General features: G+C 54.7%; 1 pseudogene; it reads right to left on the reverse strand.

The window, feature by feature from the left end:
- Positions 1 to 12,040: 12,040 nt before the first annotated feature.
- LOC136303914 (serine/threonine-protein kinase pim-1-like) lies at positions 12,041 to 14,438 on the reverse strand (annotated as a pseudogene).
- Positions 14,439 to 15,031: the final 593 nt, after the last annotated feature.

Here is a 15,031-nt window from a genome sequence, read left to right on the forward strand (position 1 = left end):
ATGTTCCTCATGCTGATCTGAGTCAGGGTAAGAGCTGAAGGGCATTTCCTTGTGAGCTGACAGGCCCACAGAAATAACCCAGCCATGATTGTCCCCAAGAACAACAAATGGGGCAGACCCCACTCTTCCAACAGGCTGAGCTAATCAACAGATCTGCACATCTACTGCAGAATCTGCATAAGAAATCGATTGAAACCATGTGTTGTTATGGATTCATTCTGCCAAAAAATTAACTGTGACGGGTTGGCACGGTAATGACTTGAACTTTTCCACAATACCATGAAGTACTGATGCTTCTGGAAAAACAAAGTAGATTCTGATGTACCATTTAGCCTTCCTAGAAAGAAACCACGCCAACAAGATGAGGTAATCTTGAAATTGCCATCTCCAAGCTTCCTAAAACTGGAGAGAAGGTTTGAAATCTATTCGGACTCTGATTAAACTCAGCAAGCAACACGGTAAAAAATACATTAAATAGAGCTTTTAAATAGACAAACTGCAACATTATTTACTTATTTTCTTCTATTTCTCCTCCCTGGAATCAAGTACTCAGGCAAACTTCTCACTTCTACAACAGCATATTGACTTTTTGACACTATGACCATTAAAGTCAATGTGGAAAATACATGCCCAAATAGAAAATCTAGATGCTGAAAGGAATATCAACCAAGTCAAATCCAACTTCTAAAACTAAAATCCTCAAGAAGTGAGTCACTCACACCCAAAACTGTACCACTTATAGCTACTTTATAACAGAAATACAGGATATATCAAAGGCCTTTTTCCACTTTGGAGGTTCATGCACAAAGCAGAACTCCAGCACACGTTTGTTTGTTAATGGTTGAGACCTCAAGCAGAAAAAACCCCACAAATAATCCCCAGCCAACAGTATAAATCAACCTAAAGAAAGCTCATAATTTACTGAGTATCATGGCCATAAAGCTGCCCAACAAAGAGAGGGCAAGACAAACTCCATACTTGTACAGCAATCTAAACTGAAAAGCATCAAAATATACCACGTGGAATCACTAGTGTGACAACCAAGACAAAAAAAATTTCTGCTATCAATCTTCAGCAGCCAGCTCACACTTTTTTACCCTCTTTTATAAACCATTTCTTCTTACAGAGTCACTGCCAGGCCCTCACTTTGAGTCTACTGTGTTTGACAGATCAGCTACAACATTTTTCTTCTGTAAAACAACAGAACTTAGACCAGATTTTACTCAGCCACAGACTCTGCAAGCCCAGGTGTCGTTGCTTTACCCTCACTGTGTCAGGTTCTCCTACCACCAAGCCCGAAGGTGCCACAGTGAAGGAGCTCTGGAACTTGCTGCTCTGATGAAGGCACTTGGTCCAAGTGCAGAGTTTCCACTCTGTCTAACTGAAACCTTGACTGATGCCAGCTGCACCTCATTTGTTCCATCACCAGGTTTTCCTGAAGAGCAGCACTCACCCTCCAAATTTTAGCCCTGTAGGGGACAAAATTAAATTATATAAAAATATACAATGAACATCTATATTATTTATAAACTGAAGCATTTATGATTTATTTAGTGAAACTGTAAAGTTTAGCCCTCTAGGGGCTAAAATTAAGGGGACAACAAGTAGAAAGACAAGAGAAGCACGGTCTGTCCAAGAAGTAAAAATCACTCAAGGCCCATCAGGAGTTTGAAAGTTTCCCTCAAATAGTAAAGATCACACAAGCAAAACAGAAGTCTCCAAAGTATCTAACAGAATCATTTTGTAGAGATTACATCAGTACATCCACCATTTAATTAATTCATTAACAGGTGCTAAAACCCCTCCTTTATCTGTCCAAAGACCAATCGTGCACAGAAAAGAGGAACATATGGAAATGAAATAGAGTCTTGCAACAGGCAGGCATGTGGGAGACAGACCTTTTGGGGATCCCGAAGGTGGCAGCACAATTACTAAATTACCTAAGCAAGAGTCAGCCGCCAAAAACTCCTGGGGAAGCACCACGGCCCAGAGCTGCCCCTGCCAGTGTCATATGGGACAGCTGCAGCTTGTTTGGAGGAATACCTAAAGGTGATCCACCCAGAAGGAAAGGGATCCTGCTTTAAGAGAAGTCTCTAGTTCTTAAAGGATTGCTGAAAGTAAGAGTACGTTTATTTGTATGTTTTACGCTTAATACTTGCTTGAATACCCCTCCAAAAATGTTGTTAATCTGATAACTAAGAACGTGCCATTAAAAAAAATGGCATGTTTTTGTCTCTTTCTTTCAAAAGTAAAATATTCCTTGTTGTTTAATGGAAAAGCAGGCTCCTCTCCAAACACATCCTGTGAGGCCTTTTCCAGTGAAGCAGTGTGCATAATGATAAATGAAAAAGGGAAAGGTTCTTGCAAGTATTTTTATCTGTAGTATGCAGGGGTTGATCTGTTCCACCCAAAAATTATTTTCAACTTAAACAATTCACCTTTGCCAAATCCCTAACTCACTCTAAAACTCTAATAGGTACACACAACATTTCTTGTGAATAAGTTTGCAACAAATCCTACAAGTTCACCCTCAGGAAAGGTGGCAAACACCCCAAGGGAGTATACAACACACAATATACACTCCTTGGAAGTGGAGGGAGTGAGATTTGTCCTTCCTCCTTGTCTTGGTTTGGGAAGACAGGTATCTGCCAGGTAAAATTACAATCAGAGGCTCTTTGGCAAAGATTTGGGAAATAGGAATAGCAGTTCTCTACTAGTATGTAATACAAAGCAAACAAACACAAAATACTCCCCCCCCACCAAACAACTACAGCGTTAATGACAAACGACAACAGTACCAAGAACCTCGAGGGCTTTGTTTCACAAAACCCAGGGCAGTTTGGTTTTGGTGTCCCTGCAGGATCCTCAGAGCACCAAGCTGAAACAGTGGAAAAGTCCCGGGCTGGTCGCTGGGATGGCAGGGTGTCCCGGCAGGCAGGGGCAGGATGTCCCGGCAGCGCAGGGGGTGCAGGGTCACGCTGCAGCAAGAGGAGCAGCGCCGAAGAGGCTCGAAGGCGAGGCAGGGCCTGGACCAGCTCCCGCAGGTGGCAGGGAAAACTCAGGATTCAGGCCGAACTGGTGATAGTAGATTTCCCAGGACTGGATCCCTTTGGCCACAGTGAAACTCCTCCAGCCAGCAACAGCCGTTCTCCGCTCGGCGTGCTCTGCGGCGGCTGAGATCCTCGAGGAGCGGCAGACACGCGTCTCCCCGAACGCCGGAGAAAGAAAAGCACGCAGCTGCCTCAAGCTTTGTCTTTTACCGGCGTTATCTCCCCCTTCCACCTTTGTCCACCTCTTTGTTTCGGTTAAGTAAACCTTTGTTTCCCGATGTTGTCCTGCCACACGTACAGATGTTACCCCAGCACCACGGGGATCAGCTGGATGAAGGGGGATGAAATCCGGGATCATTCCCAACAGTGACGGCGCCTTCCCCCCCCGGGCCAGGATCGAGGCGCTGCCGGAGGAGCGGGAGCAGCACCGGTGCCGGGTGGAGCATCCCGGAATGCCGGAGCCCGGCATCTTCTCCTGGGCTGAGGCGGGGAATGTGGAATGTGGTAACTGGGAGTTTGGGAATGTGGCGCAGTGGGATGGAGGTTCCCCTGCCCCTCCTCACCATTCCGTGCTGCCCAGAGCCGGAATCCAGCAGGAATCTCACCCTGGTGGTCGCTGTGTCCGTCATCGCTGCCATCGTGGTCATTCTCCTCATCGGATTCAGCGTCTGGAAGCTCCAGTCCGGTTCTGCCCAAACCCATCCTGGGGGCTCACCCTGTTCTTCCCCCCCTCCCAAGACTCCTGGAAATCCCCCCATGACCCCACCAGTCCGCCCCCAAATCCTCCTGGGTCCCCCCTAAGCCCCTCACGGGGATTCCTGGGATTGTCCCCATGTCCCCTCCTCCAGGACTCTGGGGTTCCACCCTGACCTGTCTGTGCCCCCCTGGTTTCTTCCACAGCCCCCCCATGATAGTGGGGGCAGGGGCCGAGTGCTGGTGTGCCCCTGCCTGCAGCAGATCCAGGGGTGAGGGAGTTCAGGGGAGCCCTTAGTATTTTGGGTCCCCTGGGAATTGGGGTGACCCTCGGGGTCCCCCAGGATCTCCCTGAACACGCTGACGCTGCCCAGTGAGAAGGTTCGGACCCGGCACGGGGTCCCAGCTCTGTCACCTGCCCTGCCCAGGTACCCCCCAGCTCCTCCCTGGGAACCTCCAATCTCCCCGTGACACCCCAACCTCCCCTGGAACCCCAAAAACATCCCTGGGACCCTCCAAAAACTCCCCAAGATTGCAAACGCCCCGTACGAACCCCCTAAACCCTCTCAGGACATCAAAATTCCCATGGGACCTCCCAACACGCCCCCAAGCCCCCTTGAGAAGGTTTATACTTGGCACGGGGTCCTCATCACCACCATTGGCATCACCCAGGTAGCCCCAGACCCCCCCGGGACCCCCAAACCCTCCCGGGACCCCCAACCCCCCCATGGGGGCTCCACTACCGGAATCAACGGGAGTGGTGTCGCCCTTCCAAGGGGAGTTAAAGCGGCGCCTGACTGTCGGGGGTTCTTAAAGCCGTGATGGTGGGGAGACCCCCAAAACTCCACCCTGGGGGGCACTCTCCCATTTGCTGCACTCGAGGGAGCCCCAGACAATGACGGCTCCTGGGCTGAGCCCCCCACTCAGCCGGGGCTGTGGAGGGAACTGTGGGCGCTGGGACAGGGCTTGGGAGTCCTGGGGTTTACTGGGGGACCCCTACTGGGAACTCCCTTCCCGCTGTCCCACCTCCCCCTATCCCCCCCTCTCACCCCTTTCCCATTGTTCCCCCAAACCTCCGCTGCCCCCAGCTCGGTTTGGGGGTGACCCACCCCTTTCCCACCGTGTCCCGGCCCGGCCCCGCTCACCCGAGAGCTCCCGGCCCGCGGCCGCACGGACGGAGGAGGAGGAGGAGGAGGAGGAGGGACAGAGAAGGAGGAAGAGGAGGGATGGAGGAGCTGGAGCCGGCAGAGGAGGCACTGCGTGACTTCACTGCTCTCTGGATCTGCAGCTCCTTCGCCCCGGGACCATCGCCCCCGTATCCTGCGGGTGACCGGGGAGGGGGAGCGCGCCCCAAATATCCTGGGCGGTTTTTTTGAAGTGGGGAGGGATGTTTGGAGCTCACAGAAAATATATTTATGGCTCCCGGGGCTTTTTTCTGTCGGGGCCGGGCAGCTTGATGTTTGGATCTGGCAGGGCTCCAGAGCTGAGGCGCAGATGCCCCTCAAGGGGACATGGGGGGTCCCCGGGAGGTGTTTTTGGGGGGTCCCGGTGGCGGTGCCGGCAGAGCCCCGGCGGGAGGCGGGTCCCCCCGCGGTGGGGTTGGGCTTCCTTAAGTTGGTGCGTGTCTCTTTGGTGCTGACCCTGCCCGCCAGCTAAACCCTGCGGGCCCCATAGAACCAAAGGTGCCCTGGGAGCCTGCAGGGCCTTGTGGAGCCAGGGGACCGCAGTGACACTGTGGATCTCCTCTCTGCACAACTGTTTTTCAAACTGCAATATCAGTAATTGCTGCCACGCCATAGGCTTAAATAATCCACTCTGTTCACTATTGTTTCAAAGGATGACTTTGATTTCTCCTTGACAATCTGCATCAATTCCTTCTCCCATGACATCAACGCTTTTCAAGGCCAAGCTCCAGTGAGCAGTTCTCAAACCTCCAGTGTCCTGGAGAAATCTGAGTTCCTATTCCTGTATTGATAACTCTCATTTGCTTCTGATTTGTCCTAATTAATTCTAATGCATGAAGGTCCAGCCCTGCAGCCTCTGGGGTGGCCCTGTCAGGGGCCATCACACCCAGAACAATTTCCCCAGAAGTCAAAGTCTCACTGTGCACGGTTGTATTCGCAAATTGGGCGCAGCTGTGTACATCCAAGGGTTTCCATTTCCCCACTGGGTCCATTGTTAAGGGTATGGAGAACATCTGTGGGATGGGTTCTCCATCAGGACAGGTTCCCATCTCCTCATTTTTTCACCTGCTCTTTCAACTGCCCCTTTGTCTGTTTGATGATCCTGCAGCTTGTGAATAGTCTGGTACATGAAAACACCAGCAGTCCAAATCACTGTATTTTCACAGTAACAGACAAAGCATTCCACACCACAGTATCAGCAAACTGCATAAAAATCGCCAATTTCATCCCTTCCTCCTTTATTCCTTGCAAGCAGTCTCACAAAGTTTAGCACTGACATTTGAGTCGTGGCCAATGCTTTTCTGTAGGGTATTTAGTGTCACATCCCTGAGCAGCCAAAGGTGGCAAATCAGTATTGTCAGCATTACTGCACATTATTATTATTGTTTCACATATAAAGATAGAGATATAGATAGAAACATAGATTTAGACATAGTGTAACACGAGGCTGGTGGGTTGGAGACAGACACACCACACAGTATCTTGTTGAGTTCTGACCAACAGCCACAATTTATTGTTCCAAGCTCCCTTTTATGGTGAGTTTGAATTTCCCAGGCTTGGAAAGCCAACTGGTTGGGAATCTCTGCACTGCCCACATCTCTGGCCAGGGGTGTGTCTGCAGCCAGGGCTTGGCTGGGCTTGGCTGAGCTCTTTGTTCCCCCGGGGACTTCTAGAACAAGCCAGGTCAGCCCAGTTGGGTCTGTTATGATCAGACTCGTTATGCCCAGCTGTGAACCAGCTGGACCCTGCTACATCTCCTGCCTTTGCTTTTATTAAAATGCAGATTGTTTTCCGTTATCCCATTTGCAAGGGCCCTTTTGCAGACAGGGTAACACAAGACAGCATGGGTTTAATTTGAAGGAGGTTTTGACAAACTTAATTCTGCTCAGCCAGTGATGTGTCCCATGTACCACTGGAGCTGCAGCACTCACTCCCAGGAGCTGTCAGGCGAGATCACAATCTTCCGGGCTGGCGTGTTACAGGTTAACTGCTTATGGTTCCAAACTACAACTTAACACTAAAACAAGAAAACGTTCAACTTTTAAAACCCTGAGAAAAACCAATTAACAGAATTAACAAGATTAACAATTAACAGAAAAACAATTTGTAAACAGAAAAAACCACTCTGTAAACAGAAAACCAGTTTGTAAACAAACAGAATCCTTAAATGCACCGTCACTCTAAGAGTCCCAGCTCTCCACGAGGTCGGTGAACAAGCTGTTTCCAGCACTGTTCCACACACGGCTCCACACCGTCTGTGGAGGGGCCGCCAGGAGAATGCTGCTGGTGGTCTTGGACAGGACGTAAGGTAGGACAGACACGTCGGGCAGGTGCCCAAAGCGTTCCAGTGTCCTTGCAAAGCACTTTGCAAGGCTGTACTGTTAGCAAAACACCATTAGAATTGCTCTTGTGTCACGGGGACAAGACAACTTTTGAAGCATCCGTAGCATTCAACTGTAAACACCTGCGACAACATTTGATAATTAACTGTGCAGTTAGTTCAAAGACGGTGGGTGCCGTCTTTTTTGCTTGATGAGGTGGAAGCATTCATTCTGGAATGTGCAAAGGATCAGGCCAGCGTGGATTCCACTGCCCAATAACACCAGTAGGATGAAAACTAACAATGAGAATAAACACAGTGATCCACACCTCTGGGCATATCCGGTGGACTTGTCTGTTGGTGATAGCTTGCTCTGCTGTTTCAACAGCAGCTTTTGCCTCTAGGATTAATTTTCTGGGGGAAGTTAATTCAGAGTCACCCTTTAGGAGGTCAAATAAAGGTGCTAGTTGAGAGTCAGTCAGTCCTAGGTAAGGTCTGACCCAGTTGATGGTACCCAAGAGTTTTTGTGCATCGTTTAGAGTTAGAATTTTGGTTGGAAATGGAATTGTTTGTGGCTGTATGGTCTGGTTCATTATTTTGAGTCCCCAATATTTCCAGGGTGGTTGCTGCTGCACTTTCTCTGGTGCTACTTGCAGCCCAAGTGGTCTGAACGCTTGCAACAGGCTTGGCTGAATCAGTGAGAGTTCTTTTCTGGTTTGGGTTGCAATCAAAATGTCATCCAGGCCATGGTAACAGTATGCCCCTGGCAACTGTTCTCTCACTGATCAGAGTACCTGAGCAACACCCCACTGACACACTGTGGGGCTGTTTCCCACGCCTTGGGAAAGTTCTTTCCATTGGTAACGTTGCACTGGTGCAGTGTTATTAATAGAAGGCACGGTCAAGGCAAACTTTGGGGTATCATCTGGGGGTAATGGAAGAGTGAAAAAACAGCCCTTTAAGTCCACAATCAGGATGTCCCAGGAGGCAGGCAGCATTGTGGGACATCGATGGCACACCAGGCTGCAATGTGCCCATTCTCTCCATCATGGAATTGGTTTTTCTCAGGTCATGGAGTAACCTCCACTTAGCAGATTTCTTTTTTATAACAAATACTGGGGTGTTCCAAGGGCTCATAGATGGCTCTATGTGTCCTTGAGCCAGTTGTTCCTGTACCAGGGTTTTTAGGGCATCTAAGTCTCTCCTTTTCAAGAGACCACTGTGGTACCCACTCAGGCTGAGTAGTGAGCCATTTCAGAGCCAGTGTGGGGTACTTTACACCCTCTAATACAGTGGCCCCTGTCAAAAATCTGTTCCCACCTCAGCCCACTCCAGAGCCAGAGAACTCTAGGGAAGGGCTTCCCATCCGGGAATTTCGGATAGGACTGATTCCTCACCTTTAGATTTAAAAAGTGTCATTTTGTGCTGATCCGGCCAAGCTATGCCAATTTTGTTTTCGCAGTGGGCAGGCTCAGCACCAAGGACACAGACACCACCTGAAGGAATCAGTGAAATTTACTACAGTTCAAAGCAGCAAAGGAGCACAGAAGGAGCAGCTCAGCAATGCAGCCAGCCGTCACTACCACGGATTGCCCGCAGTGATTGAGAAAGATCCATCACCAGTTACCCTCAGCCTTTCCCATCACCCACACCCACACAGCAGCTGGGGAAGCTGTCACAGCCAAGGACTGCAGAGCCTCTCCCGGACACTGGGAATTCCTGCAGCTGCCTCCAGCCACAGCTGAGGCTCCAGCCTGGCTGGGAGAGGGCCCAGCTTTGATAGTGCTGAATAAACAAACTGCCAGCAGCACTCCTAGTACAGGAACATCTGGTTGCATCCTCCTCTTGGGTTTCTCCCAAAGCCTGGCCAGGGCCCAAGGAGGAACCAGGGGAGTTGCCTTTGACCCTACAGCCCCGAACAAGGCCAGATGTCAGACTTCATGGCCTTGTCTGGCTTCTAAATACAGAAAGGTCAATACATGGTTCACTAAGGAGAGGATGCATCTATTACAACGCTAATGACGGTGCGTATTTTGTTAACAAGCAGATACAAAGATAACCTTTGGCTGGAAGGTTCATCGAGAGGTCACCTTTGGCTCAGGGCCGCTTGTTCAGGCCTCAGTCAGGCCTCTTGTCCAGGCCTTGGCACTTCAGGCTTTAGTGTTGGGCTTGACACTGCTGGCTTAACACTGGGACTTGATGAGCTCCCAGGTCTTTCCCAACAGAAAGGATTCTATATTTCCATGATTTTATCTGCTGGATTCAGTCAGGTCCATGTTAGCAGCATTACTTTGGTCAAAAAGTTCCCTCTTGGTCAGCTCTTGTGGCCTAAGGCTTCAGCTCCATCAGCTCCTGGTGCTAAGCTGCTCACGCTGAACGAGACGACTCAGAGAGAAGAATACAGTTCATCCAATTCCTTCTGGGACACTGAGAGGGGAGGGTGTGCAAACAGGAGCATTGTTTGGTGTCCCCTCGTCTCTGCCCTTCACGCCTTTCAGCGCTTAGAAACAGCCGAGAGCTTTCTCCAAGAGTGCAATGAAGCAGCTGTTCCTGCTCCCAGGTCTGGCTCTCTCCAGTCTCTGACCTTGCCTGCTTTTGCCCCTCTTGCTGTGCCCTCTGTTCCCCCGGGGCTCGGTGGCTGCTGCCCAGGACTGTGGAAGTGGCACAGATCCAGGGGTCAAGACCCTCCTTCCTCTGCCCTTGCAGCTGCCTGCTCACAGCAGCCTTTTCCATCTGGAAGCTCCACGTGGAGAGGGAGTCCTCACCTCTGTTCCTTGCACAAGCCCCAGGAGCCCAGGGCTGCCATCTCAAGTCCCTGCGGGCCCTGAGGGCACCCGGGTGCCTCAGGCTGCTGTGACACCACTGCCCACGGGAGGGAACAGTGGCGGGGGCTGTGCTCAAAGTCAGCTCCATGTGCTGCTGCTGCTGCTGCTGCTGTGGGGGTCGTTTGCCCAGCCCTGCCCCAGACTGAGGGATCGGATCCAGGCCCTGCTGCTGCTCCCTGGGGATCAGGCACAGTTTGGCTGTCGCCGTCAGGGCCAGCAGAAGCCGTGGCCGGAGCAGCGGGTGCTGACAGTGCCCCAGGGCCCGGGGCCGGAGGTGTTCCTGTGCTGGGGGCTGGCCGGAGCTGCCCCTTGTTCTCCCTCTGCCTCCCGCAGAGCTGGGCCGGGCACAAGTGGGGCAGCACAGCAAACAGGGAGCCTGCCAGTCTCTTCCAGCCCTGTCTGCTCAGAGTTTGGGCCTTGGAGCTGCAGCTGGACACAGGCAGCTGCTCCTGCTCCCTCTGCGTGTCCCCGTGTTCAGCAGTGCTGCTCCATCAGTCTGTGCCCAGCAACGGGGAAAAGCCTCAGCCCTGCAGGGCCAGGAGCTGCCGGGCTCTGCCTGGGGAGCTGCTCCACACGGGAACCAGCAGCAAAGGACATTCCTTCCCTAGGACAAGTTTTCTATTAAGAAAAAAAAAAAAAAAGAAAATTAAAAACAACACAGAAAAAAAAGTGGAAGATAAAAACAAAACCCAAGTGCAGCGTAGTAAAAATACTTTATAGCTTTGGATAAAGAGATAACTGAACTTTTTCAAATGAGATCTCCGTTATTTACTCCATAAATGTGCTGATGGCATGGATCCATCCTACTGACCTCAGCAGCCTTTTAAAAAAGATTTTGTGGTTTGTTTCCAGTATTATTTTAAATTGTGATTGAAGCAATAGGAAATTGCTTTGTGCCCTGCCAGCTCCATGCAGGACTGGGAATCTAAACTTTGCCAAACCCCAAATCCTTTACAAGACGACCTTCCTTCTCACCCTGTGAATGAGCTGCACATTCCCTTTGAAATTGTCAGGGGTTTCTTAAAGACGCAAAGTCCCACTTACAGCTTTTTGCTCTGCTTGGGAAGTGCAGAAGGGCAATTCTTCATCCATCCGCTCCAGACTGCACTGCCTTAGGAACGCCGTCCACTCGCCAGGTTTTGCTCACTTGTGGCACTTCTGGAGGAGGAAGAAAGGGCAGTTGCACGATTCCAGCCAAAAAAGGAATGAAGAGCGGGACAGACAAAACATCCTGTGGAGATCCAGGCGTTCAGCTGGAACTGTGGAGTGCTTGGGTTCTTGCCAATTGGATGTGGATCCCTCACTGCAATCTCTTGGCCTGCAGGAGAGTCTCACTCACCTGCAAAAGCAGAAAGCTCACTCGGTGGGCTCAGAATGGGCTCGTCTGATGCAAAGCTGTCAGAGCAATGTGAGGGCAGAGCCGGCCCAGCCGTGCCTGGGGCTGAGCCCAGCAGAGCCCTGGCAGAGCCCAGAGCAGCCTCAGCACCCGCAGAGCCCGGCTGGAAGGAGAGAAACCAGAAACCGCCCGTCAGCCGAAGGCTCCTGTGCCCTCGTCCCGAGCGCCCGCAGTGCCCAGGCCACGCTGGCCGTGCTCAGAGCTGGGCCCAAAGCTGCCCATCACTGCTGCCTTTGGGGGCAGAGCAGGAGGGCAGGACACGTGCCCAGCCTGCAGCCGGCCACGGCACATCCAGCCCTCAGCAGCTGCGCAGAGCCAAAAGGCAGCTTGACGGCCGAGTGAAGAATCTGTGGCGTCTGCCCCAGCAAAGGGAGGAACCTTTGGTGCCCGGCCAGGCCGTGCCATGCCCACATCTGGGAGCATCCCCCCAGCTGTGGACTCACCTGCAAATTGGGCCCCAGGGAGCGTGTCTGAAGAAGGTGCCAGAATCCAAGTCGATCATCCTCAGCTGCCGGTGGCCAGGTCGAGGAAGAGCTTGGCATCCTTGGGGTTGTCCTTGGTGTCTCCAGCAGCAGCCCCACCTGATACAGCTTCTCCAGGGGCTCCTCCTTCCCTGGGGGCCAGACCAGGCTGTCAGTGCTCTGCCCAGGGCCCCAGCCACCAACGAACCAGGACAAGCATAACTAGGGTGGATGGTGGCCACCAGTGCTTGCTACACCAGGTCTCCAGCTCCGCCCCAGCACAGATGTTCCCATCTGGTCATCCCTGCTCAGAGCTACAGGCAGGACAAAAACACTCTGGTTTTCTTTAGCACTGATTGCCATGAGATGTGTGGAGCTCTTACCTGTCAGGTCTTTGGATCAAACTGTGCACATGGACCTCTCCCATCTTCTAGGGACGATGAACACCCTGCAGCCAAGGATCATTGAAGAGGTCTTCTAAGCATGGCCTGTCCAAGGGTTGCATGGACAAACACCTCCTGATAACATTTTGGCACTCTGAAGAGAGAAACCAGAAACCAGCAGTCAGTTGGAGAAGGATCCCGTCTGCTTTGCCCCTCCATTCCCGTGCCCAGGCCATGCTGGGTGTGCCCAGAGCTGTGCCTAAACTTCCCCATGGATTCTCTGTTTGGAGGAGTGCAGGACATGTGCCACCTCCTCAGCAGCTGCCAGAGCAGGGTGCTCATCAGCCTGCTGCTGTCTCCCAGCACCGGGATTCCCCTGTGCCCAGAGATGAGGACCCACCTTGAGAGAGCCATCGTGGGAACAAGATGCGCCCCTAGATGAACTGCTGGCCCCTCCTGAACGGGTGCTTCCCCATGACCAGGTGGTACAGCAGGAGGCCCAGGGACCAGATCGTCGCTGCCTCGCCGTGGTAGCGTTGGTGGTGGATCCACTCTGGTGGGCTGTAGGGCAGGGTTCCTGTGGAACACAGACAGAGTTCATCAGGGGATGCTGCAACTCCTAAAGCCTCGCCCCGGCATCCCTGGGCGTGTGGGGGCTGGCCCCCTCCCGCCCCCACCCAAAAGCAACTTGGCTCAAGAAATAATGCTGCTCCTAGCAGCGAGAGGGGGAAGCCGCGGTGCTACAGCCAGGCTGGGCCGTGAGATGCCCAGGAACATCCCCTGAGAGGGCTCACCTGCAAATCGCCTGTAGGCTGTGTCTTGGAGGAAGGCGCCGCAGCCAAAGTCGATCAGTTTGAGCTGCCCGGTGGCCAGGTCGAGCAGGATGTTCTCGGGCTTGATGTCGCGGTGCAGGACCCCGCAGCTGGTGCAGTGCCGCACGGCCACCAGCACCTGGCGGAACAGCCCCCGCGCCTCCTCCTCCGGCAGGAACCTCCGCTCCGCCAGGAAACCCGAGAGGTCCTGGCACCGCTCCGGACGCTCCAGCACCAACAGGAAGCTGTTGGGGAGCTCAACCCACTCCAGCAGCTGAATGATGCCACCACATCCAGAGGACACCCTGTCCAGCAGCACGATTTCCAGGGGCGCACGGGCGCCGTTGGGCTGCCGAAGGACCACGATGCCGTCAGTGGGGCTGAGGCTGTGCCAGGGCTCGGGAACCCCTCACCCAGCCCCGGATGCTCTGGGCCCCCCGCTCAGCCCACGCCCGCTCTCCCTGCAGGGCTCCCGCCGGCTCTTCCCCTGCCGGGCCCCAGCTTCTCCCGCCGGCCCCGCTCACTCACCAGCTCGCCCCAGTGCTGGCCGCGGGCCCGGGGCACGCATTTGATGGCCACCTGCGAGCAAAGGCCAGCAGCGGGCTCAGCTCGCCGCCTGCCCCGCCGCGCCCCGATCTTCTCCTCCTCCTCCGCCCTCCTCCTCCTCCTCCGCCCGCCGCCAGCCCCGCCGCTCACCGGGGCGCCGTCCGAGAGCCGCGTCCCCGAGTAGACGCTGCCGAAGCCTCCGCGCCCCAGCAGCGAACCCAGCTGGTACCGGTCCTGCAGGGCCTCCCGCGCCTCCCCTGCGGGCGACACGCGGCCCTCAGCGCTCGGCCCGGGGCCAGACACGGCCCCCGAGCGCCCCCCGAGCGCCCCGGGCCGGCCATCCCCACCCGCCCCGGGCCCCGGCGGCTCGAGGCCGGCGGCTGCGCTGCCGAGCGGCGGAGCTCGGGCCGGGCAAGCCGCGGCGGAGGCGGCGGGAGCGGCCGCGCCGCGTGTGTCCTCCGCGGGGCCCGGGAGGAGCCGGGGCCGGGGCCGGGGCCGGGGCGGGGGTCGGGGTCGGGGCCGGGGCCGGGGCCGGGGCCGGGGCCGGGGCGGGGGTCGGGGTCGGGGCCGGGGCCGGGGTCGGGATCGGGGCCGGGGCCGGGGCCGGGGCCGGGGCCGGGGTCGGGACAGGCGCAGCCAAAGCGCAGCGATGCCGCCCTGGCCCCAGGCACTGATGCCCGCCCAGCACCGCCACAGCCAGCACCGCCAGAGCCGGGCGGAGCCGAGACCGCGGCGGGACGCCCGGGGCCGGGGGCGGGCCCGGGGCATGGCCCAGCCCTGCGGGGGGAGAGGGAGAGGCCGGGACGGGGACGCCGAGAGGGGCCGGGGGGGTCGGGAAAGGGACACCGGGAGAGGCTGCGGGACAGCGAGACAGAGTGCGGCACAGCGGGAGAGGGAGAGGAGGAACAAGAGAGGGACGGGGAGGGGTCGTAGACGCCGTAGACTCGCTGCTGCCACTGCTGCTGCCGCTGCTGCTGCCGCTGCCGCCGCTGCAACTGGAGCCCTGGGGCCGTTTGTCCGCGTGTCCGTTCCACGCTCCAGCCCCGCGCTCCCCGGGGGCAGCCCCCGAGCCGCTCCAAACACGGCAACTTGGCCGTGCTGAGCCCAGATCCAGAGGCCTGACTCCTGCGCCGTGGCAGAGGAATTCCCTCGGTCGCTGCTGTGCATTGTCCCTGCTGAGGCTCAGACACTGTCAGGACACATTCCCTGGTTGTAGGATTCGTGCCCGACCCAAGCACGACGCTTATGTCTCCAGCGTTACTTTGCAGCAAAAACAGGGGAAGGCAAACTCTGTCTACGGCCCATGGTATTTTCGAGTGTCTAAAACTCACTAAGTCATCGATCTGAGAGGTGAGATCCAT

Source organism: Chamaea fasciata, unplaced genomic scaffold (genome assembly GCF_029207755.1).
Source record: "Chamaea fasciata isolate MVZ Bird 193981 ecotype frontalis unplaced genomic scaffold, bChaFas1.0.hap1 SCAF_43, whole genome shotgun sequence".
In the NCBI taxonomy this organism is placed as follows: Eukaryota; Metazoa; Chordata; class Aves; order Passeriformes; family Sylviidae; genus Chamaea; species Chamaea fasciata.